The 26,670-nt window shown below is 48.3% G+C and overlaps 1 protein-coding gene across 2 annotated transcripts in view; it reads left to right on the top strand.

Annotated features, from left to right (window-relative positions):
- LOC119453852 (uncharacterized) overlaps positions 1-26,670 on the top strand; it is a 234,869-nt gene that overhangs the window by 189,603 nt on the left and 18,596 nt on the right. The gene's annotated exons all lie outside the window — the stretch shown is intronic.

Genomic DNA, 26,670 nt, shown 5'->3' with positions numbered 1-26,670 from the left:
AAATCAAATCAACTTTTCTCTTGCATATGTGCCACCGGACTATAAGGCAGTCTCCTCTATAGTTAGTATATGTGCCACTGCCGTCTGTTCTCTTATGCTTCTGCTACGCTCTAAAGCGCAACACAAACTACATGGGGGCCGGCTGCGGCTGCGCTCGCCGTGGTCCCTACTTAATTGCGCTCACCACGTCGCGGGTCCTTACAGCGAACAAATCTGAGTCAAGGAGAGTACGCTTCGCCGGCGCTTTCTTCGCGCAACTTTTCTCGCCTCGGCTTCAAGTTGCGCATCACGTAGCGAGCATTCGGTGGTGTTTGATGCAGCAGGGATTTTAAATAACTGTCCTACACCTCTGTGTAGCCCTTCGGTCGCCTCGAACCCGGACCTGCGTGTGGCTCTTCCCAAACGAGAGCGCGGCGAAATATAGCACGCGCGACTTAACGTCCCCTGCATGCAGCCGCAGTTGGTTCGCGCGCTCTCACGCGAATGCACTCTGACCAAAAAACGCACACAACGCGCGCGCGCGCGGACGAACAAAAATTGTCGCCCATTTAGATGCGCGCCGGAGTGAGTGCACCAGATGATTTCGCGCGGGCAGGCCGGCACTTTGGCGTCCCTTTCCTCGCGAGAGCCTTATTGGGCTGTGAACCGCGCCTCCGTGAAAGCACGGCGGCGGTGCCGGAGGCATTGTTCTTGGGACGACCGTCAGGTGCGACTGAGCGCTCGAACAAAAACAGCCCGTCGGCGGCCGCCAGCTTTCACACACGCGGCCTCCCGCAATCTCGTCAAATCTCGCGCGCGCGGAGTGCGGCGGTCCTCCGAGCATCTCTGCGGTGTGCACTTAGGGCGCTGCTTAAAAATTTTGCCGCCTTCCCTCTGCGAATGCTATTTTAAAATATATATATATATATATATATATATATATGCGCAACGAGTTACCGGGTGTAGCCGTGAGCTAGGTGCTCCTCCGTCCACACGGTCAGCGAATAAGTGCGGCCAGTCCAAGCGCATGTCTGAGCAACATGTGCACGAAGCGTACGCTCTTCTCTCCTTGCCAGCTGACTGCGTTACGCTTGTGTCTATAGTTGGTGAACTTGAATTGTCAAGTTGTGGCTTTTGTGTCGCGACTTGTGATCTACTCGCGGGAAGTCATCTTTCGATGCTGCGTGTCGCTATGATTTTGTTCTTCCCAGAGTTAATCATTTTATTGCACGTAGGAGGCCGACGTGACCTTACAGACATTCAATTAAACCACGTGTCTCCTTCTGCCGTGTTCCCAGCCCAGCCAATCAGAACTTGAGCAGCAGACGAAATGGACATATGTCCACTAGGTGGACACTTACTGAAATTCTTACCTACTGAAAATTGAGCGCCGGCATGCCGGTGTGGCGTCGCGGATATTGAATCGTTTTCACGTATTTGGGCATCTCTTGTGCAGAAGGATGTCTGATATTTGCTCGGAGTGAACGCTGTCAAAGTCCACGATGTCTGAGCAAATGCTGTCAAAGTCCAGCCGATCGATGCGGGGACATCGATTTTGACCGCGTATCGACGCAGCATACAGGATTTGACAAAGGCAAGGCGCGCGCGAAATCATGGGTACAGATTAGATCATGAAGTTAGGCGATGGCTGTATTAACATGCGGTCGCTACTCTCGTCTGGCAAATTATCCCGTATTCTTCTCGCTTAACGTTGATGCAGTATCTTGGCGCTTTGCGCTATAGCTTCTCTCTCTCTTTTCGCACTTGCCTGCTTGGGTTTGATTTGCGTATTTTTCCGGATGGCGTGTTACTCGCATGAAAAGGTTGGGGCCGTGAATGGGTCGGGAGGAGAAGGGATGTAACTTGATAGGGTGAGGTCAGCTTTCGATACGAAATTATGTGGTGGAGTCGAGAGTTCGCCCTCTGGTCAGGTAAAATTATAGCTAAGGAAGAAACAACTCACTGACGTCATAGTCAAAACAAAATCACGTTTCGAGATTCCGTATACGGATCACTCGTTCATTTTGTTTTCACTGCGGTCAGTGCCTCGTTTCTTTCCTAACAAATGACGCGATAGAACTGTGTATGAACTAGGCGCGTAGTAGTAGTATCAGTGGAAAGTAAGACAGCACTTTGTGTAGTATAAACGAAGAAGCCAAGTTACGGCAAGCGGAGCAGGAGTCCCTGTCGGGCCTCGATGCCCATTGCATTTCAAGCAGAAAGGGGCAAGGCGGCCCCCGGGCAGCAGGGCTTGCAGTGACGACGAAAGCCGCAATTCACTCCTTTAAAAGAAAAGAAAAGCAGCAGCAGCGGCATCTGGCGCGTTATTTATATATACTTCTTCGTCTCGTCTCTACCCTCCTCGGCGGTCCCGCCGCACTCGTCGTTATCGCCACCGCGTCCTCTGCAGGCGCTTCTCCGCGACGCTGCTCCCTTGGCTGCTCTCTGGGAGAAAGGAAGCTAAAAAAACGAAATCTGGGTCGCGGCGCGCTTCTAAATTTGGTGCCTTTTGGGCTCCGTCGGCCGGTCTCTCCCTCCGTATGAGCCGGAGTGTGTATTTACATCGCGCGATTCCTCCGGAGTCCTCCGAGCGAAGTTCGCTCGAGGAGCCCATTTCGCAGTGGCACTTGCTCCCGCTCATCTCTCGTCTCTTCGTGGAAAGAGAGAAAACAGCGGCTGCTGCGACAAGACGTTCGTCGCCGACGCTTTCGAGTGCGCGCGCAACCCAAATCGTCCCCTCATTCTGTTCTGGCCGAAGTGCCCTTTTGTTTATTCATTTCGGAGATATACGGCGAGGCTTTATCTACTGTAGGCCGGCCGAGTCTCCTGCTCGTGGAGCATGAATCCGCGACACGGTGCTCATTGTGCGAGAAAGAATCCGGCTGGAACAACGGGTGACCTCCAAGATTGTAGAACTCCCTGCAAATATTACTGGATTACTTGACGGAACAGTGGCACTGCGGTCGTTCGGCTAGCGTGAGAGTGATGGGGTAGTGCGCGGACTAGCCTAAGTTTCCTTCTTGTACCTTCAGGTGTCCTTGCTGCCTTGTTATTAGCCTTTATCTTTCTAATTTCAAAATGAATCATTTTTTTAGTATGCACGAAGGGTAATAGCCAATGTTTTTTTTTTTTACATTAAATGCGTGTGTGTAGGTTGGCATCATGCGTGATGCCTGCTACTCCTCTGTTTGGCAAATGGCGCATAGCAAAGATAGGCCGGCGCGAACAAACAACAAACAAATGAGATAGAGTAATAAATTAAAATGCAAGTAAAAAATAGGAACACGCTAACGCATAGTTCGCGTAAAGCTCGAGTTAACCCATTGTACGCTGCAACGCAAATAATTTCCGCAGCAAGTAATGTCAACTAACGTGACGGAGCAGTCATTTGCAGTTCACTTCTGTTTGAAGGAAGCACATATTCTACAATACAATATAAGTATGCAATGTTACACCATGGGTTGCAACAACATCAAGATCAAGGGATTCTTCGCGCTGTGATATTGCCGCAAAACATGATTCATGCACAACATGTTATGTCTCTGTTGTAATTATCCGCAATTCTTGAATGTTCAAAACACTGTGGCTGTGACGCGCTTCCGGCTAGCGCAAGGGATTCGCGCTCCAATCGTCGCTTACGGCTAGATTTAGCGACCGCCCTTGAGTCGCTGTCCACAGGCATCATAATTATTGCGAATTTGTTGCATTTATAACTCAAATATTTTGTTGAGAATGGGGAATTTGCGAAGTCACGAAACCGTTTTAAACATCCTTCACACGTCTCGGATGCAAGTAGTTTGGCGAGCTTGTCATGAATTAAAGGAGTTTCGCTCAATGCCGCAGGAGTCACGGAATACTTTCTTGTACGTCTCTGGCTGAGCCGCAATTGAGACGCTGAAGGACAACTAAATGTCGGGTTCCTCGAGCTACTTTTCCTGCGTCTGAAGATCATCTGAGAGTTCTCGGTTTCATATCTGTCTGTCACCTTCTCAGGTGCAAAGTACAGACTGGCCGAGTAGGAAATCGTGAATGATAATGCAAGAACGAAATGTTTCAACATAAACATCATATGTCTTTTGCACAGGTACCTGCTTGTGCGGTTTCGTAGGTCCATGTTGTACTTCACACAACATTTAGAGTCCGCGCAAGAGATGAGTCCCTTTGCACGGGGTCACTTTGCTTGTCGTGTCGTGTGGCTACAGAAGACAGCAAAGGACAATGCGGGTTGTGTGAATTTGTCCACACTGCTTTACGGCGCTGCGATGCCTTTGCGTCACGAAACGCACTTTCGTGTCAATATATTGTCCCTTGCGCCCTTACTGTAAACGCAGCTGTTATATCGTGAAAGAAAAGAACATCGCCCTATCAAAACTTTGATTTAAACCATGCTTCGCACCATCACCCAGACAAATAGATCCATACCGGAAGATACTCACGCTCATAGCGTCAAATCCCGCGTTTTAAACAGGCGATATCCTTTTATCCTTCGCATTGCGCACGAATTTATTGACATTTCTGGTCCTGAAAAGATTTCCTTTCATCGTACTCTTTTCGAACGTTGTGTCATCGCCGTCCAGTCAGGGGGCGGAAACGCTGTGTGCCTCCCATTGGCCGTGCCAAATCGCGTCACAGGTACGTCATGCGTACGGTCAGCGCCAATTCCTCCCTTGACTGGGGACAGTGCAAAAGATATATATACAACAAAAATAGCTGTGACGTCATGCTTTCCTCCTTGCCTTGACGGCTCTCCGTTTCTTCACGGGCGAGCTGAGCCGTCAGTCCTCGTCGTCGTCTCTAACGAAACCTACAAACTCAGCTGGGGGAAAGGCGAAGCGCTTTCGTTTTTTTCTCGCAATAGAGGGCCTTTTTATTTATTATTGTACTAGTTATAAAAAAAGAAAAGTTGTCGCAGTTTCACCTTAAAGGCGAAGCATCAATTGCGATAGCAAATTTGTAGAGAGCTATACGGAGTAATGATAGTATAGTAGCTTAATCAGCTGTATAAACGTGGACATGCAGCAGCACCGGCAACACGCAGAACTGTTGTCGACGCCGTCGGCGTTTTGCCCGTGGTCGCACAAAATGCGTGCGGCGTTGGTGACTGTTGCCGGAGCCTCTGATATAAATAGGCACTTGGTGCCGCAGCTAAACGACGCCCCCCCCCCCCCCCCCCCCCCGGCCTTTCGCGCGTCGGAAGAGGGTACGTTTACTCTACATATATGGTGATTGTAGAGGAGGAAAGAGACGCCTACTTCTGCAGCCCTTAAGGGAGCACAGCGCAGAACGCGCGTTTGTTCTCCGCCGTGCGTTCACTCCCCGTGAAAGCGCGCGTCCCTCGCGCTCTTTCACTCGCACATACAGCGTTCGGCGGCGCGTGGCGACGATTTCATCTCCATTGACGTCATACGGAACCTCACGGCGACGCCGACGGCGACGGCGACGCCGACGGCAGAAATCTGCTTTTGAGTGTCCATATAATTGCTATCGCAATAAAACACTGCAACCGCAAGCACAATTTACGTATTTCAGTATACGAAATTTTATCATTTACATTTTTTTTAAGCAGCTGTCCGCCGTTTAAACGGCCGGCGCGGAATTCGAAAACTAAACTAGCGGTCCCTTTCCGCTGGTTCGTCGAGTTCTTATACCGTGTCTTTCGCTCTGACGTCACGCGCGTCAGCGGTACAGGAGGCAACGTTGAAAGGAAGCCCCACGTCACACGCGAGCAAACGTACACGGACCGTATGGGCTCGCCGTAAGAAAACTGAATGTATTCGTAATTCGTAAAGTAATTCGTAATTCGTATTCGTAAAGTTCGCAGTGCGAAGCTTTGACTGCGGTCTTTCATCTCGAGTTACGTGTAATCAGAGGCGGTGAAGAAAATCGGCTTCATTGCGGAATCTCGGGTCCGTAATATATACTTATCCTCAGCGGTAAATAGACGGACAAAATGAAGTGCGATAAAGAGCGGCGCTGCGAGATTTAATTTAATGCAAATGACTTCGAAGCACCGTCGGGCGGAATATGAATACAGGGGCCTGCCCGTCATCTGACACGCGTGCGTTTTAATTTAGGCTGGCATTGCGACCGAACTTTGTGTGTGTGTGTTTGTGTGTTTATTGCTTCACTTCCGCCTCTTCTTCGACACGTGGCGCGGGGAAGCCCGTCATGGGGGAATGCAACCCTCAACGGATGCAAGTGCTCAACGCGCAAGAACGGCGTCTTGCGCGCGCGGCCACTCCACGAGAAGAGAAGGAAAGGATCATGTAAATATGCACGAAAGAAGAGCAGTGAGGTGAACACCTTCCTGTAAACCCACCAAAGCGCGGCGGAATAAAACACTAGACGCGGGCTCTGCCACAATCGCAGAAGCGCTGGCACGCGCATGCGTACTCGGCATTCTTTATTGTTAGCCTCGACCATGCGCCACTCCGTGCGCATAACAATCCGCCACTGTGCTCGGCTTTCTCTCGCATTCTTTTCACTTGCCCGACGAATCTGGTGCCCCCCCCCCCCCCCCCCCGCCGCTTCTTTTTTTTTTTTTTTTTTTTTTTTTTTTTTTTTTTTTTTTTTTTTTACATCGCCGTTTCTCCCCTTTGCACTCGCACTGTTTCGTGTTGCAGCGTTTTCGTCCATCTCGCTTTCCTTTTGCCGCGCCACCTTGTAACTTCCTACCGTTCCTCCACCGGCGCGTCCCTCGACGCCTTTCGCGTACTCGTTCGCCGCCTTCCCCCCAAAATCCCCGCTTTATTCGAGCCGTTCTGTGTTGCGCGTGCTTTATTCGCGCATGCGCTCTTTTGCCCCCTTTACCGTTCGCTGCAGTTCCACCGCTTCGCGTGCCGCTCCGGTGTTTCCGCCCGGGGTCTCGCATACTTAGTTTGCTCCCCACCGTGCCTTTACTTTTTTTTTTTTTTTGGCTTCCCCAGTTTTTTTGTTTTTTTTTTGTATTTTTACTGTAGCTCGTCTCCTCGTCCTCCGTTTCCCTTTCTTATTCGTACTCGCTCAGCATTTCGAGTGTGCCCACCCGCGCACTCCAAACTTCCAGCCGAGCACCGCGTTCGCCTCGCTTGTGCACCGAGTAATCGGTTCATTTATATTCGCAGAACCCTTCAGCGCGCCCTTATATCCAACCTCTGCAACGATCCCATTTTTTTTCGCGTCGTTATAAGCGGCCGCCTCACCCAGTCCCATTTTTCTCACTTTCTTTCTTTCTGTTTTCGTCTCTGCTTTTACCACTCCCTCTGTCACGAACGCGCCACCTCGTGCCCAGACTGTACGGTTCATGAGTTCCGTTACATAACCCGCGTTCGTGGAGCGTCTTTCCGTTCTGCATCCATGTGCAGATGGCCGCTTGCTCGGAAGAAGCAACTTTGCCGCATTGTCACGCAAAGCGCGGCTCGTAAGCCTTGGGGCATAAGTAAAAGCGCTCGATTTGAATCTTTTTTTTTTTCCCCACCCGTTTAGAATCGATTTCGCGAGAGACCGAAGTATCGTTTCTGGGCGCTTATACATTTCTTCTTTGCCCTCGGCAAGCAAGTTATTTTCTGGTTAATCAAACTGGGCGGAAATTAAGACGAAGACTAAGGCTGAGGCTGGACAGTATACGGTCGATCCGTGTAGTATCCACTCTCGGCTCTTAGCCTGCGCTAGGCTTTCGGACTTTGATATTGTCATTAATAAAAAAAATAATAAAGGAAGCAAGAAAACACTGCGATCGCTGTACAGATAGTGAAGGAATGGCAGAACGAATCTTTTTCTCAGTAAACCATGCACCAACCATTCCACGTAAGCACAGTCACGACCTTTACTTTGAGCGAGTGCGAACTTGTCCGACAACATAAATGGTGCGCCGTTATTTAAAAGGTATACGCCAAATTTTCATTGAAAGCCGGTATTTTCCTTGTAGCTGCGCTCGAATTAGCAAGTTCCATGAAGATATTTTTGAACACGACAACTGCACTCCAGGCTCTCTTTTTCAGACAGGCAACAAAAATGTTAAAAAGTGCCTGTGGCTGGCAGCACAGTTCTACTCCTTCGACAGGATTGTCCGAAGAAACAGACATTAGCTGCACAAGAAATCTAAATCCGTTAATCAATAATCAACGAAATTTAGGTATAACTTCACAACTGAGAACTGGAGACATATTAAACGCAAAATATTAGAGTTATAGTTGTGAAGAATGTGCTATTAATCTCTATAGCAAACGATAAAGCTAACCCTTAGTTCGATCACTACTAATTAAAGAGAAACGCGTGTACAATACCGCGAAACGTATTAATACGGCTTCTTATTGGGATAAGAACAAGGAACGCCTACAAACATTATTGCAATCCATTAGGCGCAGCCAAAAAGAAATATTACTCTCAGGACTGGCCCTCACTTATCAGCAATAATCCTAAAAAATGTGGTTGATCCCTCTTATATAGGAATCGGTATAGAACACGAAAGTGAAACGTGTCTTCACAGAAGTAGTGTAATGTTTATTGCACATTGATATATAATGTCTATTGGTGTTTTGTGGCTAAAGCGCCCTTAGGCGTTGATGCACCCACGCTGACGCCTGGTGGCACGTCTCCTCCATCACGACTACCAACGTCGATGACCATGAGCAACCGTCGTGCATATGGAAGCTGCACTACGCTGCACACGCTAGCACAACGCGAAAGACGAAGCACGTAACTGACACACTAATACAACGCGCAAGACAAAGCACGTAACTGAATCGTCACCGAGTCAAATCAGCGCGTACAGCGCGTCGTAATTGCAGCCTCCGCGATCAACTTCAGAAACATTTTCAGAGCTAATTGCGGAGGCCACGCTCCGCTGTGCTGAGTACGGTGAACGCCACCTAGGTGGCGTTGGTAGTGCTTCTTGATGCCAGCGTCCCTTCGAATGCTGGCATCGAGGCGTCGTAGTGCTGAGACCACCGAAGCGTTCACTGTCGGTGCGCGTTAGTGTCATAATGCAGTACTTCTCTTTTCTGCTCGTAGGCGGCGGCACCGCCCCGAGCAAGAGCGCGGGTACACGGAGGAGTGTTAGATATATAAGGCGCGTCTGTGTAGCTCTCTGCAAATGCGTTTGTGGCGCAATGGGTTAAACGCTCGGCGATCTATCGTCGCGGACCGAGAGGTCGTGGGTTCGATTTCCAAATTTTGCATGTTTGTGGAACTTTTTCTTCTGGTTTCTTTCTTTGTATTATGTTCGTGTACATTGTAAGCTGACGTATTTCCGTGACGGAAATACGTCAGCTTACAAGACTTCACTGACTTACAAGACTTCACTGACGTATTTCCGTGACGGAAATACGTCAGTGAAGTCTTGGTGGACCCCGGCATAAAACACTTTCGTGTTAAAAAAAATCTCGAAAGTAATTTGCGCTAATAATTCTACTAAACACATTGCAATACACGAAGAAAAACAAACTCCGGTTTCTGATTACAATTGTCCAGTTTCTTTCAACGCGTATTTCTCATCTGTTTTTACAGAGGAAGATTGGTCCAGTGTGCCGTTTGTTCCAGAGCAAAACTTCGCCTCCATGGCACCAATCATCGTCACAGCGCAAAGAATCTCTAACATGATTACCGGTCTTAAACTTTCGACTTCATCTGGCCTTGATAACAAACTAAAAGATGCTAAATAATACTGCAGATATTTCAAGTCGCATTCTGTACGTCATTTTTAACCAATCATTATAATCTGAAAATTGCTTGAGCATTTTATAGCTTCACATATCTACTCTCACCTTGAATCTAATAATTTCTTTTCCTTCTCTAATCAGCATGCATGGTTTCAGGAAAGGCTACTCACGCGACACGGAGTTATTTGAATTCACTACTGACCTTCACTTTAACACGAACGCTAATGACCAAACTAACTGCATCTCTCTTGATTTCTCTAGAGATTTCGATTCTCTATCTCATTGCCCTTTGATTGCCAAGTTGTGCGCCCATTGTTTAGGTCCATTAACATTAGCTGGGCTCTCTTGGTTCTTGTAAAACACGAACAGCATGCGCGCTATCAGCGTGACGTCGCGTTCTCGACAGGAAACTGGCGAGCGCAGAGTTTTAAGGAAGGATACGCGACCAAGGCAGATTATTGTTGTGGGACAAGATAAGCCCCAAAGGGTGCAAACTTTTTAAGGCGAAAGCGCCTTAGGTGTTCATGTTGGCGGGTGACCGTGGCGAAACTGCGCCGTGACGAAAAATGGCCGACGCCGCAAAGAGCCAAAACACGTCTAAAAATGCCAGGATTGACGTCACATTGCTCAGGGAGGTTCCTGTAAACAAAAGTAAATTAGTGGTTTTGAAAATAAAATTTGGTACATTTCGGCCCGGGTGGGAATCGAACCCGGACCTCCGCGGTGCGAGACGAGTGCGCTTCCCTGAGGAGGAGGAGGAGGAGGAGGAGGAAGAAACTTTATTTAAGGCCAGCACTAAAACCAAGCAAAGAAGAGCGCTTGATGCGCTACGGCCCACTGATGATCCGCCGAGACCGAGTGAAGCCTGGCTGCTCCACCGTTGTGGCTTACTACTGCGTGCCTGATTGCACACGTCACGTGGTCACGGAGACGCGCTCGTGCCACTGCTCGTCGTCTTCTTCCGCAGCTGGCTCCGATGCCGCTGATCGTGCCAGCGTTCCCATGCTGCCCCTCGCGCTCGTGCCACTGCTCGGGCGTTCGTCGTCGTCTTCTTCCACACCTGACAGGCCTTTACGTTTTACAAACGTGTAATACTTGCTTACCTTTTTTTAGAGTGTAGAAAGGAGTGTAGTAAGAGCGTAGACAGTTGCCAGAGGATGAAGTACGAAGCTGATTAAAATAAATAGCAGGGCCTATCGCGTCTCCCACAGTTGAGAGCCAAATAGGGAAACGAGACCGAACGCTTCGGTGGAATGAAGACTGGGCGAAATTTTCGTTAAAAAAGGAATCTTAGTGGGGCAACCAGCAAGTTCGCTTTGAACGGCGAGCAATGAGCGGCTGCTGCCTGCGCGGAGGAGAAGGCAGACAGGCAAATGAGATGGATGGATGAAGAGAGGGTGGAAGATAAATAATGAACGCCGCCTTTTTTTTTCCCCCTACGACCGTGGCTCGCAGCGAGGAAAGAATCCTCCGCGCTTCCATTGCCTTGTGGGCGGACCGCGCCAAGTGGGAATAAAGGAAAACTTCTCGCGCGCGCAGATGAAAATTGGGGAGGCGGGCGAGGAAGCGCTGCTGTACCGGCGGTCTGGCCCGAAATGAGAACGCGGTCTCTTAAAAGGAGCAGCTATACGCGCAAAGACCAGGCCGGGATTGCGAAAAAGAAAAGTTTACGAAATGAAGTAGGCTAAAATATAGGACTCGAGTCTGTGCTAGTGTAGCTCGGCTCCCATGTTCTTTCCCTTCTCTCGGGCGTTCCCATCGCGTCGTCCTTTTTGTAGAGGGCGCGCCGATTCCCGTTTCTATTCTAATTTATTTTTTGGTCCGAGTTGTATCTTGGCTGCTTGCTCCCTGAATGGCGCGCGAATTTTGGTATATATTTTCGTATTTGAGGCAGCTGTAAAGTAAGACAAAATAATAAGTAAGACAACTGGCGCCGTTCTGTCCCCCCCCCCCCCCCCCCCCGCGCTATGGCTGCAGAGACCATCTGCGCAGTAGTGGCTCCAGTAATCATCTGGAAGGCCGGACCGACTCGCTCGTAGAAAATAGGTCCCCCCCTTGTGGTTGGTGCGCTCGAAGGACGTGCGTGTTGTTGGCGCTGACAGACGGGCAGGCGTGCGGGATGCGCATCACAGGACATAGATGGTCGCAGGACGGCGCAGTACAGAGTTAATTTACAGACATCGCCGAAGCGCGCCGACTACATCCGGGCTGCAGCCGCGATGCCGATCTGGCTCCCTTTAAATCCAATTCCTCGGCCCGTATTTGGGGAGCACGTTTTTTTTATCGTTTTTCGATTATTTATTTTCTTATCCCGCATCGTGTCCTGTTCCGGGGTTAGCGGCGGCGCGACCATGTCAGTGACGAAAGGAGCGGGAAAATGCACTGCATATAATTGAAGAAAAAAGAGAAGAAGAAAGGAAGGGAGAAAAGCAAGGCTTAGTCAACAGCGGTTGACGTCGAAGAGAAAGAACGTCCTCTTCGGTGCATTGTATAGCGTACCGTGTGGTATGTTGTTTAGACGGCACTATACCTTCGGGATTGGCTCACATTTTTAGACTGTACTATCTCCGAAGTCGGCCCATATTTCTTTGAGTAAAGCCGCACTTCCGCTTCCGGTTATAAGCGCAGGCCGTTTGCATAAGCGCATCTGGGTTTAATTTCGGCATTTTACCGTGATTGCGCATTATTACTGCTTTGTACATGCATAGCTCTACATCAACTTGGTGCGTATTTTTCGTTCCAAGATTCGCTTTAGCGACTTCTTAGTAGTCCTAAGTGCACTGAAAGGCCTCAAAGTGCCTTATTTTGAAGAAAGTGGTCAGAAAGTAGCAGCCAGATGTATCCACATCCCACTAACCCAAAATTGATCTGGATTTGCCAAAGAAGGCCACGTTTTTTTGAAAACTGGCCCCGATGTTTCTTTCACTGCATTTTTGTTCCATTGAACTATTTATATTCAGTGTCTTTAAGTTCGTCTCTCGGTTTATTGAACTACGCGTTTGTGCATCTGTACTGTGTACAGCGTCGATGACGGTTGGTGGCCTAGTTCTTTAGTTTAGGGCAGTTTGCTTTGTAACTTTCAAAATAAATACAGCTGCAGAAATATAAGGAATGAAAAATATCTGGTAGAGCTCGTTCTTCCTTTCTTTTTTTCCTTTTTTTTAAATGAGAATGTTTGCTAACGTACTAAGGGAAGGTAGGCATCGACTAAAATTTACGCAATTTAGTCGTAAGGTTTTCTCCGATAAATGTGTGGCGTGGTAGTGTGTTTTATTGATTTACCGTGCATCATATATCAAATAACGCAATATTATGGATCTTATGTCAACTGCTTGTTCTGGCTGTTAAATCACTCACAGCGTGCGCCTGCAACGCCTTTCATTGCATTACTGCCACTTCAATATGTCTTTTTTACAGGCGCCTTTATCAATGAAATCTTGATTTGCAATTGTATTTACACATCTTACAAAGAACCTTACAAAAATAGCTTGACTGGGTCTGTGCCCGCTACCACAGATCTACATTGTTTATTCCAAAGTATTGGTATATATAGTTCATTTTGCCAGTAAATTGAATTTAGGTCTTTCTGTGTCGACGAAGCTCATATACCGTGTGTTAAATCAATAAGTTTAGTAAATAAAAAAACAGGCATGTGCTTCATGAAGAAAAGCGAGTATTTGGTGTATAATTAGCTATCATTACCCCATTTTAATTAAGCTCACATAAGGGGATCGGCGACGAGGAAAAGCTGTGACAAAGCGTTGGATGTTTCAACAGCAGTTGCTCGAGATTTTTCGTAACGCTCATTTTGGTTCTGACAGCGGTTAACTGTTCATACGACTTAGGCGATTAAGATAAATTACTGTTACTGCTATCGCATGAGCCACACACAAACTTATGCTGATAAAAGCAACAGTTGTGTTTCCTACGACATCTCAGTGCTTAGAAAACAGCGTTCTCTCATATAAAACGCTGTTCTCACTTTTCCCAGCCTTCTGAACAAGTATACGCGGCAGCGTAAGTTGACCTTTCTAGAATGTATGTACATGAAAAATCTCAAATGTTTGTTCCGTACTTGACTGTGTATTTTTATTTTGTTACCACACAGTATTACTGCTTATAAAGGCGCATGAATTCTTATGTAGCTTCCACAGTTTTCCTCTACAGAGCCCGGCCGTATAGCTGTGCATGGCTGTTCGTGCGACTGAGCGCGCACGTGCACCGCCTGCGCCCGAGGTAACCTTCGGCGGGTGCAAAATCAGGGCGAGCCGAAATGGCTGGTGGTTGCGTGTGCGCTGTCTTTCCGCGCGCCTAGTGCTGGAGATTGCGCAATCTCAAGTTTCGGAGACGCGTTGAAGGCACCGACAGCAGAAGCGTTCGTTCCACTCTTTTTGTGCTCTTCATCACGCCAGCGTTCGGAGAGCGAGTACTCGCGGTTATCGAGTGAGATCTACCCGCCGTGGTTGCTCAGTGGTGTTGGGCTGCTGAGCACGAGGTCGCGGGATCGAATCCCGGCCACGGCGGCCGCATTTCGGTGGGAGCGAAATGCGAAAACACCCGTGTACTTAGATTTAGGTGCACGTTAAAGAACCCCAGGTGGTCCAAATTTCCGCAGTCCCCCACTACGGCGTGCCATATAATCAGATCGTGGTTTTGGCACGTAAAGCCCCATAATTAATTTTTTTGAGTAAATCTGCTAATGTTGGCACGTGCACGCGTGACACCATGCTTGCTAATTTAATTAGTAAGCGAATGTTTAGGAATTAGTAAGCGAATTAGTAAGCCAACTTATTCGGCCGTTAACAGTACGATCCTTACTGCGTGTAGTTGTCTAATGCTTTGTCATCGCTCGGTATCAGTGCTTCGCCTTTCGGGCGCAACTGTGAATTATTATTATTATTATTATTATTATTATTATTATTATTATTATTATTATTACCATCATCATCATCGCCATCATCATGTGTGTTCAATGAGATGTTGGTGACTGTTGGTCGGCTCCTCCTCTTAATAGACAGATGTGCACCAAGCTGTGTAGAAGTTTCAAACAAACAATAGAAAAAAGAATACAGTGGCAACGGACTCGGGATAATGTCACAACAACATGAACCAATGCCATTCTTTTTCACGTTTCGTCAGTGGCGCTCCGCCTACTTTAGCAAAAGGATCGTTCGGTCGTGAACAGTGGATCGGAACAAAGGAATAGAATCGAGCGGCGAAAGGAATTATTACATTATACCGGCCCAGTTCTGTTGTTCTTATACACGCGCAGCATAAATAATGATAATCATCGTCAGCCCGTTTTCTTACGTCCACTGCAAGACCCAATCACCCCTGTCCGGCGCTAGCTTATTCCAAGTAGTGCCTGCAAATTTCCTATCTCCATCACACCATCCCCTGCCGTCCTCGACTGCGCTTCCCTTCTCTTGGTATCCGATCTGTAACTCTTGAGAGCACGGGCGGTTGTATGCCTTACGCATTATATGGTCTGCACAATAACTTCACTTTCCCTCTTAATGTCGCCTATAATATCGTCTATCCCCGTTTTAATCCACACTTTGTGTTCCATCGCTGTCCTCAACTTCTTCTCGAGCTTCCTTGCTAGCTTCCAAGTTTCTGCTCCATATGTTAGTACCGATATAACTATAAAGTTGCCAAGCCCGCGGAAATTAGCGGTACTGTCCCGACTTTTAAATCCCGCGTCCCAATTTGACCCAGTCGTGACGGCCAAATGTCCCGACGTTTGCATTTATTTTCCCGCTGGATAGCAATAAATAGATCCTCAGCATAATGCCTGACATCCCCTTTGTACACTCGTGTTTTCGGCTCACCTTGCAGCACGGCCTCATCCTTACAGAATTTGTCGAGGGATCAAATGCATGAATAATAACTGCATTGCCAGTGCCATTGTATATGAGATGCTGCAAACGAATTATTGAACGCTACGCACTGTCATGACAAGTAAGTTACGTATTTTTCCGTAAGAGAATATATTCCTATGTCCCGAAAATTGTGGCTGAAATAACTGATATCAATGCTTCCGCGTTTTCCTGTCTATTTAATAAGTAAAGAACATATCACGTACACTTTAAACCTATATCAGTTCGAAACCAGCAAAGCAGTGCATGCAGCTGATATGAAAAACGTGAAGGGCATGAAAACAACAGGTTGCGGACAAATATTTTTGATGAATCTATGTCATTCAAGAACCTTGTTCGTACATACGCAACGGCCAATGATGCTGTCCTTCGTTGCAATGGATTGCGCAGGGTCAGCTGTTACCGGTCGTCTATTGTGAGTAATTGCACTGAAATTATAGTCGCAACAGTGAGTACATATAAAAAGCAGGAGTTCTGCAAAATATACGTTAGAAATGCGAAGATAGAATGGAATATACAAATGCGAAGGTACAACTTGATAAAGGGCGACACTTCGCTGGAAACATAGTTCTGTTGAGACTCGGGTAGCGTTTAGGCCGGTGATCCTTCAGCCAAAGGGATGAGTACGTCCGGGAGTAAGAGCGAGAGAAAAGGGGTTTATTCTACATATTTACAGTGGCTCCAAATATGGAAGCCCACTCCATGGGAGAGCACTTTGAAAGTCTCAGCTCGCTACATGTCTGAGCACATATCAGAACACGTCAGCACCTACAACTGCACTCAGGGTGTCTCCTTATAAAACATTCGTCTTCCCTAGTTGACCCGACTAGGGAATCAGATGACCTTGATGCGGCCAATCAGAGGGGTCGTATTGTTCACCGAACTCCGCCTCTACTGTTGCACCTTCGAAGCAAGAACGAGGCAATCCGGTTCACACTCCTTCCACGAAAGTCGGTGACTTATGGCGTTTTTCACTGGTCGATCTGGAGCAAGATTTTTTGCTCCACGGCTGCGAATCCGAATTTCACTGGTCGATCTGGAGCGGGTTCGCGCTTTTCACTGGTCGTTTCGGATCAACTCGCTCCGCGCTGGATCGCTCTCACTTGCTCCGCTGCCGAGGCGCGGATTCGGGCGGAAATAGGACGAAAGGATACGTCACTTCCGCTCGGCGGGGGACGGCGATCTTGGTGGTCATAGAAACATGCAGAGCGGAAGTTGATTTTTGTGACGTGTGTGCGCAGACTTCCGGTACGATCCAGCGCGGAGCATTTTCGCTCTCCGCTGGCAGATTAGGGTTGGTGAATTGCGAGCGCTCGCTCCAGGATTTCGGCGGCCGCTCCAGATCGACCAGCGAAAAACGCCATTAGTTTCTTGCCCTCCGACGGTCATCTTGCCAGGGTCGGGAGAATGGCCTTCACGCTAATCCCCGCTTCTAACGAAGGGTGGCGGTTGTGGTCGGTGGCTTCTCAGCACAGAAACCACTCAGCACATCCTGATGGAATGCGACGGAATCCACCCAGCGAGAACCGTAGGTAACGTGCAACTCCCAGAAGCGCTTGGGTTTAAAGTGGAAGGAAAGATCAACAGATCAGCAGTAGAGATAAGCAAGAGACGATTAGAGTACTGGTGGAAAAAAAGCAGGGAAAAGATGGATACGACCTGATCTCTTAAAATCATAGGCAGCGGTACAAGGTAAATTTTTGAAAAAGAAAAATAATAATGAGAGGTATACAAAAATGCTAGATAAAGAACATGTATAGTATACCTGATTAAATCAAGCAGGCTATTGACTATTTGTCGCCGCCCCGTTTCAAAGGGGATGCCAATAAATCATCATCATCTTCTTCTTCTAAGTGAGCTTCTTTGTCCGAACGTCACTGCCGGTGTCGAGCCGCGTCGCCAGGTAGGCGGCCGCTGATGAAGGGGTGGAGTCGGGGGAAGCACCCAAAAGAATGCGCACTGCCGAGTTGGGGCGCTTGTTTGCCCGCTTCGTCGGTGTCGGGAACTGTCGCCGTCTGGGCGACGCCGATGAAAGGGCCTGCCTCGATGGGAAAGAATAAAAGAATGCGCCCGGCCGATTCGGGACGCAACAGTTCACTGCTTGTATACACAAAATCTCGCAACAAGATATTTGAATATACGTATAAGTCACCAATAAATCTACGTATCTAAGCAAACGTCACTGTATATGATGCGTCAAACAAGACAAATAAACATGTTGCGCAGTCACGGATAATAAACTGAACGCATAGAAAGACAGACGATCCCGGAAAGAACAAAACTATGATCGCAGAAATCGTGATATGTACTTGGACCATCCTGCTCTATATGGGTAGAATAATAAAGGAAGATGCCGAAATCAGTACGAAAATGTGTATTTTAACTGCCTGCACAGCGGCAACAATTATTATGCACCCAAATTAAAGAAGGCTATTGCTTCGTTTCAAAAAAAAGTAAAACCAGGTAGCTAAAAAGGAAAGAAAAGCACAAACGAAAGCCACACATGATGCCGCAAGTTGAACTACCCAACATCCGAGTGTGTTTGTTGGGAAAAGCTGGGTGTGCCGGGCTTTCAATGAGCAAGGTCGGTCAAAATAGGCCATTAATGTCCTCGTAATTTTCGTATTCGCATGATAATTTTAATCATGATGCTAACTATTACAATAAACGGCGAAAGTTTCTGCGGTTTTAAAAGCTAATGAACAGTCATCCGTTTTCATAATTACGAGCTTGTGGACCTGAAGGAACAGATTTTTAGTTGCATTGATTTTACAGAGATTTTTAGTTGCATTGATTTTTGCGGCTTCGCTATCCAAAGTGCAAGCTTCACTCGGCGGAGAAGTTTAGCGAAGCGGTCAATGACTTTGCACACGTTGATGCCGACGTTTCTGTAGGCGTATAGAAGCACCAGCCTAACCATGCGTTTCTCCAATTGTAGAGCGCAAGTAGTTTTTTAGTAATCTCATGTTTGAAAATATTATCTCTGCGCTGGCAGTGGTCACTGGAAGAGCGACTACAATCTTCAGCAGTTTGTACACATTTACATAGAACCTCCAGTCGCAATGAGAGAGGGCATCTATTCCAGTGCTAAAACCTCAAAGGATTTCTTCGATGTCATTGGCATCCTTGTTTAGGTACCTTGAACAAACAGTAAGCTGTTCGATTCCAGCAATATACGTCATTTCGTCAGCAAGTACGGAGAAGCATCCTGCAGTGTTTACTTTTGCATCTAGCCTTTCTGTGATAATTTTACCGCCACAAATTTCTATAATTTGGTTTTGTACATCTGAGCTTACATACGAGGCATTAATGGGGCAACTTTCCAAATGGTTATTCAGATATGTATCTCCAGAATATGCTCGAATGCGAAGAAGCACTCTGAAAATACCAGTATTTTCAGCGGGGGCTTTGCCCGCCATAGGACCACTGTCGCTATGGCCACGGAGAGCCAGACCTTGTCGCCCCAAAAGAAGAACTGTCTCAATAATAGGCCGTTAACTTTCTTCTGTTTTCTGTTATTTTACTTTGCATGCCCTGATCCAGCTGATCGATCACATTTAGCGCGCTTCCTGAAAATGTTTGGAGAAAATTATGAGCTACAAGCTGACAGTCACGCGTGATATTTAGTAATTTCGTGTGTGTGGAAGATTGCGAGCGCGTGCTTCCATTTCTGGAACGGCTTGAACACGAGGGCTCTCCATTGCGCGCATGTTGGCTCGAGTTTAAAGGAAAATTAAACACATAAGGTTCCAGAATTTTGAAAAGCTAAAGCACGCCTTTGGAAATGTCAGCGTACCTTTCGAGTCAAGAGTTTATGAGAACGTTTTACCCATAAAGTTTCGGAATTTATATCCATGCGCTCCGTAGATTCCGCGACCACTGCGAGATGCCGCGACGCCGCCGACGCGCCCGCTCGCTATCGAAAAGCCGTTGAAAGTTTGTGCTCGGATGGGGCGGGGCTCCTTGCGTTATGCGACTCCAGGTGCATGGGCGTTGCCACGAAATCCAGCCCGAGTTCGCAATGTTCGTTCCGAAATGTCTTGTCGAGCATGAAAAAGACATTGTAGATAAAATCCAGAATGATTCCCGGCACCGGTGGTTGTTTTGGTCGGCGCGGTGCATGTCAGCGCGAAAAAATTTCGGTGGGGGGGGGGGGGGGGGGAGGCTGAAGCCCCATCAGCCCCCCCTGGCTACGCCCCTCAGTTGCACCACCGGGTGTGTGTGGATGGACGTTTGGACAACCGAGCTGTCCGTGTGACGGACTACGTCGGTGAGCGTGCGGGGGGGAGGGACTTGCCCGAGGCACGGCCTGTGAAGCTTCTCACGCTCGCCCATCACCGCATTCCTTGGCACGCTGTCCACGCATTGTCGGCTCGCGCCAACTCTTGGCCGACCATTGTCAGCTCCGTTGCGTCACTGTCGTGTCACACGGTTTTCTTGCTTCGCGCGCGGTCTGTCGAGGCTGATCGAGCACTGACAGGAAGAGAAACAAATTTCCTGTTCAGAGGGTTCGGGGAGCCTCGATTTATTGGACAGACGTTTCTCGAGAGTCGCTCCTAGTGAATGGGACGGTATGTTTTTTTTCTTTTTTTTTCTTTCTTTTCTTTCTTTCTTTCTTTCTTTCTTTCTTTCTTTCGTTAGCGTGTGGACGAGAGAGAGAGATGGTTTATTTTGAGGAAAGGTAGAGAGGTCGGCCTGAGGTAAAAGTGGCACTATCCTGTTTCTCAGCTCAGAGGAGGAGGAAATACGGGTATTAGGGATGACGATGAGGAGAGACAAGTAGGCTGCGATTGTACACGGTGATCGTTTTTAAGTTTTATGGAATTTTTAATCTCCTCGTGCAGACGGCGTAATTCTAGTCCTTGAGCTGCATTATTCCAAGAGGCGGACATTAATAGCAAGAGAAATCGAGACACATGTTCAACGAATTAAGGAACATTCACTAATTATCTTCCTAATTAATTACTTTATGGTACATATTGCAATTTACGAATTGTGGCCGGTGAGCTTGCAAGGCGTATACAGTTGAAATGAAATTTCCAGGAAGACACCACTTTCGAGACGTTACTTCCCAAAGTTTGGAACGAAATACATTTGCGTTCCAGGTACTTTTGTGCTTCAATGCATGAAAGACCGTTTTGTAAAAAAAAAAAAAAAAAAAAAAAGTAAGTGGAACAACAATGCATCCTTAGGGCACGTTTGATGGCGCATATCCCCAGACTGCCCCAACCTGCCAACGTTTATGGTTTCATTGTAAAATACACCGATTTTTAGAGCTCCTTCACATATATCGTATTTACACCAATGACTTTAGAATGCTTAATTCGCCTCCGGCTTAGAGTGCCATTTCTTCAAACGAATACAAAACGCACATTTCAGACCTGCTGGATTATTCGGCCCCTTCTCAAAGCAGCGCCACCCACCCATTCAACCAGCGTATAAAGGCACTCAAATTGTCGGCCACCGTTTGCGTTAATGTTTCATGAATACACGTCATAAACATTTCCATTTGTCTGTAGCGTAGATCATTCTTTCGGCAAGTATAGAGCCTGGAACGTGTTCACGTTGTTCCTGCAAAATACATGTTCCCAGTAAAAAATAATAATAATAATAATAATAAATAAAAGTGAGCAGTTATCTTGAGTAATGAGAGTTTTTTTTTAGTATTTTTCTACAGATTTTAGTATTTCTTTGCTTCTGACGTCGTATTAAGATCCGCGAGCCGAAACTGAATGCAAGACGTGCGTTTGCGCTTCACTGCGTCGAGTTTGTGAGCCGAGATTCGGTTTATTATTCCCACGCTCAAATCTAGGCGAATTTTCCTTTGCACCGATTTTGTAGTAACGATCCTTCGTACCTCGAATTGTCTTCTCCCACTCATTGTAAAATTTCTAGCCTTAGATCTGTTCGTAAGAGCAGCTGTGAGCCAAACGTCATTCATATTGCACGTGTTATTAGCAAAGGCGGCAGTTCATTGGCAAACACTTACGAACTGAAAACTGTGAATCACTCGCTGTCGTGTCCTTCGCGACTCTGGGCCTCGCTAGGCGGATCGATCTCTTCCGTGTAATGCTTCACGAGGCTTTGTGGCATGCATAACCACGTCGGCCGACCTTGCAGACGGACAACGCTTGGCATGGGTTTGCTGCATTACAAAAATAACGTGAGACAAGCGCCGACCAATTCGTTGTTCCTCTGTCCACCGTAGCACTTCCCGCGAGCAGCCGCGGACCGCTCGATTTGCGTCGAACTTTCTCGTTAGCCCACGGATGTCCATGTGACGCAACACTATCGTGATTTATTCTCGGCGGAGCCTGCAAGGCCTCTGCTGCGCCCTGCGGAGACCGCACCCTGTCATCTTCGCGCTTCCCGCCGTGTGCCTCGGCGTCGACCCTGAAACGGTGCCACGCGAGCCGGCCATCGAGGACGCGCCTCGCAGCGACGTTGAACAAAGAGGGACGCTTCGCAGAAACCGCCATGGAAGGCGCTGATCGAGGGACCCGCGCTCGCGACCTCATGTCGCGCGTCCGACGCCGACTATCTATCTATAGTATATACGTGCTGGCGACCCGCCCCGAACCAAAAGTGCGGCGACTGGCCCAGTTTTGCCGTCTGCTTTCTTGCCGTCTGCTGCATCTGCAGGCTTCTTTGCCCTTGAGACGGCGCCGTGTCCGTTTCTTTAGCGGCGTTTGCGTGGGAGCCGAGAACCGTCCGCCCGAAAACGGAAGTCTGCTTCGAAGTCACGTCGCGGTTTCCGAAGCCGCAACTCGGGACGACGAGCCAAGCGTCTTCCTTCGCCGTTTTATTATTTGCGTTTGGTTCTTTTCTCGCACGTCTGCGTGTGCCGCAGGCTTCTCGGATAACAACGGCTCTTGACGCGAACGTTTGTTGTTGTTGGCCAGCGGGCTTGGCGGGCCCGTTGGCACGGCCTCAATCTGGCGCTTATCGTTGGCTATACCGCGCTAAAGGAGCGGCCGCGGAGGGAGGGGTGCGGCTATGCAACTGCCTGCGTTCGCGCGAGCACCCGCGGGCTTTTCTCGTTTGAACCGGCTACCGGAAGGCGTAATTTGAGGCGAAACGCGACGTGCCTGCAAGCACCGCCGGTTGCGATTAGCCCTTCCGAGGAAGACCTTCGGTCGCGAAGCTCGTCGAAGTTCTTTCTGTGTATAGGCACGCCCCTCCCTTTTAAATTGAGCCGCAGAACTTGCTCACCAATTGTCTGCCCGAGAGGCGAAGGCTCCCTCAAACCACGCGTTTGGCAATCCCGTGAGCCCGGACTTCATTCCCAGTTTATATATATATATATATATATATATATATATTGCAGTTAATTTTGTGCGTCAATGCATAAAGCGACGTTTTGTTAAGAAACTAACTGGAACGCCAATGCATTTCTCCGCAAAGTTCGGGAAATATTATCTCGAAACTGGTGTCATCCCTAGAATTCGTTCCAAGCGGATCCGCCTTGCGAAGTCCACGGCTATAATTTATAAATTGCAATATGGGACATCAGGTAATTAGTTGAAAACTTAATTAGCGAATTTTTGTTAATTATTTGATTATGCGTTTCAATTTCTTGGACAACTAATGTCCGCCTCTTCGAGTAGACCAAGTCATGAACTCGAATTGCCAGAGGCAACCTTTATTAAGAATTTTTGAAAGTGTTCGCTGAAACACCCTGTATATGGTATGCAAGTCTACCGCTCCCAAGTCAATATTGCTTGCACTCGGCGTTCGTTCCAGGGAGTCTCTTCTTGCTTGGCGTCGTTGCCATCAGTTCCGTTCGCTAAGGCCAGTCTGCAGGTGCGCGGGTGGAGTCCTTTCCCGGCTGGATTGACTGACGATCTGGTTGCTTCACGATTTTATGAGAGGGGGAAAAAAGTTGTGCTGCCAGACGGGGGCAGAACAAGGAGCGCACAATTAGCCGCGGTGCTGAGCTACCGGTCAAATCATAAAGGCGTCAGCTTCGCGCGTACGAAAATAAAAATCTAGTGTTCTTTCGCATGTTTTTTTTAAACAGCGGTGCTGTGTAATTCGGCAGAATGCGATGTTGGGCTAGTTGGTTCGTGCTCGAAATGTGGTTCTGGCGCAACAAAACTAAGGGGAAAGAAGAAGGGGGAACAGAAAGAGCGCCAACTTGCAACTGAATTTATTACATAGCACTTAACAACCATATTTTATACACACAGGATTAACTTGCGCAGAACCATATGAAAAACAAAAATTATGCAAATCACCATAGTGCATCTAAAAATTGGCACTCATTATCGTGCAATGAAACCGACGAGACATTGACACAAGCGTCACCCTCTTTCTTTACGAAGAACGCCTCCAGCAATTCACGTGCCAGGGTTCCCCGACTCTTATACCAAGCAGACGCGTGATGTTGCACTAACGACTGATTAAGGGAGCAGAAATTATCGATGAAAAACGGTGCAGGTTCACACTTGCCCTTTCATTGTGCTTCGGGTGGCTGCGAGCCGGAGTTTGGCTACACGCGTCTGCTTGGTATAAGAGTCGGGGAACCCTGGCACGTGAATTGCTGGAGGCGTTCTTCGTAAAGAAAGAGGGTGACGCTTGTGTCAATGTCTCGTCGGTCTCATTGCACGATAATGAGTGCCGATTTTTAGATCCACTATGGTGATTTGCATAATTTTTGTTTTTCATATGGTTCTGCGCAAGTCAATCCTGTGTGTATAAAATATGGTTGTTAAGTGCTATGTAATAAATTCAGTTGCAAGTTGGCGCTCTTTCTGTCCCCCCTTCTTCTTTCCCCTTAGTTTTGTTGCGCCAGAACCACATTTCGAGCTGTTTAAGGTCGAGGTTGATCCCTGCGGAGCGATGGTGTTCGCAGTTTCGAGCAAATTGGAGAGGGTGAGATGAGGAGAGTAGGTGCAGAGAGAGAAAAAGAGATAGACGGAGAGCGAGAGAAATAAGCAAAACATAATAAGCCTCCTTGGCGAGGCGGGATTCGAGCGCGGGTACCCACGGCCCGAAGGCTAGCGTCATAACCACTAGGCTACCCACCCACGCTTGCAGAACATGCGTTTATGGGGGACCATAAGATTGCGTTGTACCGACGATTGTAACACAACGTGCTATGGGCGAGAGAAAGAGAAAATTAGAGCGAGAGAGACATACAGAGAGAGAAGAGAGAGAGGCGGGACTTGAACCAGGGTATTCACGGTCCGAAGGCGAGCGTCATACCCTCTGCGCTATACACCAACGCTTGCAAAGCTCCGCTGTTTCATCAGATTTCACAAGCGTGGAATTGGCTCAATCTTTTTTTTTTTTTTTCGTGATCGTGTGACGGGAACACCGCGAGTACCTTTCTGTTTTGCTCTTTCTTCTTTCTTAAACTTCTGTTGCTGGCGTTTTATGTCTGTTTATATAAACGCCTGAGCGCGTTAATGAATGCTTGTATTTGTTAGCATTGCGTCTGTGTGGTCCTCGTTAACGAGAACATCTCAGTAAGTTTGTTGGTCTACGTTTGTTAGCATAATTGTGTGCATTTTAAAAGAAATGGAAGAAAAGTGAAGAAATAGAGAACAGGACGACCTCAAGCTACCAACAGAGGTTTAACGTCTGCTTGGCTTACTTCGGCACACTTTGTAGTGCGCTGGCGCAGACAGGAGGCGAAGTGGTTTGGCGATTACTGTGTTCTTGTTGGCGCTATAGTCTCTACAGGCTCTATAAGTATGGCAATAAGTAGGGGGGGACAAGTGGTCACCTGGCCTGCTTGATCTACGGCAATTGTTACGGTCTAGCGTATTGCCCCTCTCTCCTTGATCTCTTCTTTCTTCATTAAAACATCTGTCACTGCCGTTTCTTATGCTTGTAACGACTCCGGTTCTATCAGTCTCCTCCCTGCTTCATTTTACACCACTACTCTAAGCGCCTCTTGCTTATCTCGACAGTTGTTTCTTCTATGAGCTTTCAATCACGGCGCTTCTGTGCAAGGTGGACGTTCCCGACGGGTCCAGCTGAACTCTGTAGCAGCGCCGGGCTCGTCTGTGGTAATTTCTGTACGAAAACTCCACACGGGTCTGTGCGCGACATCCGTAAAAGCAGCTCGCGGGTGAGAGACCGCGCAGCCGAGCTGTCGGAATGCGGCGGCCACTCTTGGTCCTCTTCCGGTTGCGCGGCGCGCGCGGGGATAATGGCGGCGGCGGGAAGATGTGACCCGGCCAGCAGACACAAGAGCACCTCTTAATCGGTGCCAGGCTGCTTCGATCCCCGCGGTGCTCTCCATTCTCTCGCGGCGAACGCCGGCCCTTTTGTTTCCGTGCGGGCGCGTTGGCCCTTCCGGTTCGGCCGGCACTCCTCGCTAATGACCGGTCTCCTCCTCTCCCCTGCACCGTTTCTCTCTCCCTCCTTCGTGCCGTGTCTGGCCCGGTCTAATCTTCTGCGGCGCGCCCTCGACGGGTGTATCTCCGAACAGGTGCAGGGGAGGGGGACAGATCCTCTTGGGCGCAGTCCGCCGATCAGTCCTGGCGCAGCTGGGTCGAGTCTGGAAGTGATTGAAAGGGCACGCGCTTCGACAGGAGTTGGCTCTCGGGACACTTCCTATGCCTTCTCCGCGAGTGCCGGTCGCCCGCTTCGGGGAAAGCGACAAATTGGGCCAGTTGGCGGGGCGTACGGAATAGTTAGAAGGGCCACGGAGTTCCATCGGCTCCAAAATCCGAATAGGGGGAGAACTTTGTCACGCGCGTAAATCGTGCTGCCCAATCGCGGAACAGAGCCTGCTGTCGAAAGTTCAGACGTAAGCGAGCGACGGAGGCGCAGCAAGGCTGAACGCGTTGTCCATCGCTGAAGCGATTTTTCTCTCTTCGATGCTGCTGCGCTGCTTACCGCTGGTAAATTTAGTTCTCGTTCATCTGCACACCCTGTCCTCGAAGTCTTCCGTCTAATTACTGCACTGAATTTTGGCCCGGTCGTCGGTTCTGAAGGAATGAGTCTCGTCGCTGACGCGAAATGTTATTGGTCACGTGTACTTCTTTCTGGGGTTTTACGTGCCAAATCCAGCTCTGATTATGAGGCACGCCGTAGTGGAAGGCTCCGGATTAATTTTGACCACCTGAGGTTCTTTAACGTGCACTACAACGCAAGCACATGGGCGTTCTGCATTTGGCCTCCATCGAAATGCGGCCGCCGCGGCCGAAATTCGATCCCGC

Source organism: Dermacentor silvarum, chromosome 5, assembly GCF_013339745.2.
Source record: "Dermacentor silvarum isolate Dsil-2018 chromosome 5, BIME_Dsil_1.4, whole genome shotgun sequence".
NCBI lineage: Eukaryota > Metazoa > Arthropoda > Arachnida > Ixodida > Ixodidae > Dermacentor > Dermacentor silvarum.
The sequence above is the reverse complement of the archived record's forward strand: the minus strand, read 5'-3'. Positions and strand labels throughout refer to the sequence as shown.